Raw genomic sequence first — 2,950 nt, forward strand, 5'->3', positions numbered from 1 at the left:
CCTGAATTTTTAGCTTGAAGAATTGTGCGTAATAGTGCTTCCATGCAAAACATGGACAAGGACGGAGAGATAGGGTCTCCATGTCTTAAATCTCTAGTTGGTTTAAAGAATTATATGGGAGACCCATTTAGCAAAACAGAAAGAGTAGTTGTTGAGATACCCCTGTGAACCAGATTGCTCTGTTTATTTTTGAATCCCATTTTTTTCATTATTTGGACCAAGAAATCCCATTCGACATTTTCGAATGGACATATCAATTTTTAAACCAATGAATCTCTTTTTAGATTTGGATTTTTTATGTTATGAATAATTTCGTCCCAATGTGATGTTTTTTCAAATCCGCCTTCCAGGAATGAAGGCAGACTGATATGGGGAAATAATTTTTCCTAGCAAATCTTTCATCCTTCCTACTATTAGTTTAGGAGTTACTTTACAAGACGTGTTATCCCGAGTGATGGGTCTGGACTCTACAGGAGTTACGAGGTTAAGAGCCTTTGGAACTAAGGAAGTGAACGAGACATTCATCTCATTAGAGATGTTACCCCTTGTGAAGAAAGTTTGTACCATTTTGGTTTATAAAAAAATTTGGAGGGAAACCATCCAGGCCAAGATTTTTAGATGGTGTCATGAAGAAAAAGATCTTTTTAAAATCGTTTTCAGTGAAAATGTAACAATTATCAGTCTGAGTTATACTAGTAGTATGTAGGGATGCACATGGTTCGGTACGGTTGTTGGCCAAAACACAACCGAAACCGAAGTACTCGGTTTTCTAATATTGGAAACCGGTGAAACCATTTAGCCTACTCGGTATCATTCAGTTTTGAAACCACCGGTTTCGGTTTCAAACTTCCCGGTTTCGGTTAACTGAAAATTCCGTCAGTTTTACAAAACTGACCGACAATTTTACTAAAGACAGAAAATTATAAACTAACCTGTCTGTGAAACTAATTGTTTTAAAATATCAAATACATCCGACACTCCAACATAGATAACTAAAACAAAAAATCTAATAACTAACACATAAAATCCAACAGATTTAGTAAAGATGGTTGTTCTTGATGGCATGAAAGGGCGGGCATCCAAAGTCTCCAACTGCACTTGCCACTTTAATGGAGTCCTGCATCACAACCAACCAAAACTAAACATCATGTGGAAGTTTCATGACTAAATAAGAAATTAGGAGTTGAAACATGCAGAATAAGAATTGTGCAATGAAATATTCAAATGTTGCATATGCTTTTACAGATTCTGTGCTTGACAGATTGAACCCAAAGGAATTTTAATTTGTTGAAGTGTAATGATAATTATGGATATTTTTAAACAAATTTAAGTTTTATTATTGCACAACAAAAACAAATGAACAAGGTTGGGAAAAAGTTATTAAAAAGAAAATCTTCATAACCATCCTTAGCTACATGCTACAGCATCAATTACTACTAACTTACGACAAGTAATTCATCTTTTACCATTAAAAGAATTTGGAAACATCAAAGGTACTATGTAGATTGATTGGAAAATTTTGATGTTAATGCTTTTACCTTAGAGACATAAAGCTTGTTACTCCCAATATCCATAACACCAGCAACATATACAACATCATACATCACTTCAACTCCAACCTGCAATTTCAAAAAAATAATCAATCAAAACACCATAATCAAAATTAGAGGAAGTTGCTTCTCCAAGATTTCTACCTGATCAGTATAGTCAATCAATACAAATATATAAGGAAAAAAATATAGAAATTCAGAATACTTTTGAGTTGAATCAATCATCAATCCCATAAGAGCTACAACAACCAGTGCTTGTCATATCAGTGCAACAATCTTGTCTGGAGCTCCCAATTTTATCACACCTAGTTATTTTCATATCCTTTCCCTCCATTAGAATCTATGATGGATGTTTCTTGCAATTAATAAACACAAATCCATAACACCAACATAGCCTGATATGTATGTTCAATTCCTCACATAAAATTAAAAACCCAATACAAAACCTAACCAACCAAAAATCAAACTTTATTGCTTCTTAGATCTCTTGGATGCAGGTTTCTCAAATGAAATCTTACCAATTGCAACAATCACCTTCAAAATCGAGAAAGACCCTTAACTGTGTAACATAATCAGAGGCACAAATTTTCATTTCAACCACTAAAACATGAATATCAAACATACAAAACGAGTAAATCAATCAAATTCTCCCACATATTAACCTTAATTACTAAAATTAATGAAACCCCAGTGTTCAGAAATAAGAAAACAAAAAAAGAACATCATTAAATATCAAAGATTCACTTACGAAGGTGTTGAAGTAGAATGTTGAATGGTCGTTTGGTGCTGAAGTAGTTGATTATAAGATGATGAAGAAGAAGAATAGAAGAAAATGGAGATGAATCTGGTGATGGAATGGAGCTCTCTGCCTCTGCTCTAGACTGCTCTTTGCCTCTATTTTTCTCTGCGGTGAGGAAGAAATGAAAACGAATAAAAGAAAGGAATGAACGAATACCTAAAACTGATGGCTGAGATTATTTTAGATTACTTAGGGTAACTGATCTACGACTAATATATGTTTCAATCATTACATCCAGTCTTAACCGGTTAACCGAGGGGATATCGGTTCGGTCTTATGCAAAAACCTAAATTGAAACCGAGGGTGTCAGTTTTGCAGAACTAACAACTGAAATCTAAACCATTGGATTCGGTTTCACTTCGGTTCGGTTCATGGTTTAGGTTCGGTTTTGTACAACCCTAGTAGTATGTATAAGATTAATGAAAAATACTAGAACCCCCAACTATACGGGTTCAAACATATAGAAGCCCCACTAAATGGATCATCCACTGTCAACTACATACTTTAAGAAAATGATATTACTAGGCCCAAAAAATCAAATTTTTTTCAGATCTGGCCCATAATTAATTATTACGAATTTTAATAATACCAAGGCTACCCT

At 34.1% G+C, this 2,950-nt stretch overlaps 1 long non-coding RNA gene across 1 annotated transcript; it reads right to left on the reverse strand.

Annotated features, from left to right (window-relative positions):
* Positions 1–860: 860 nt before the first annotated feature.
* On the reverse strand, positions 861–2,480 carry LOC113323436. Its single transcript, XR_003347610.1, has 3 exons — positions 2,299–2,480; positions 1,539–1,619; positions 861–1,117 (listed from the first exon to the last, which is right to left on the reverse strand). It is a non-coding gene; the product is annotated as an uncharacterized LOC113323436 (long non-coding RNA).
* Between the last annotated feature and the right edge of the window lie 470 nt (positions 2,481–2,950).

The sequence above is a fragment of the Papaver somniferum genome, chromosome 11, assembly GCF_003573695.1.
Source record: "Papaver somniferum cultivar HN1 chromosome 11, ASM357369v1, whole genome shotgun sequence".
Taxonomy (NCBI): domain Eukaryota; kingdom Viridiplantae; phylum Streptophyta; class Magnoliopsida; order Ranunculales; family Papaveraceae; genus Papaver; species Papaver somniferum.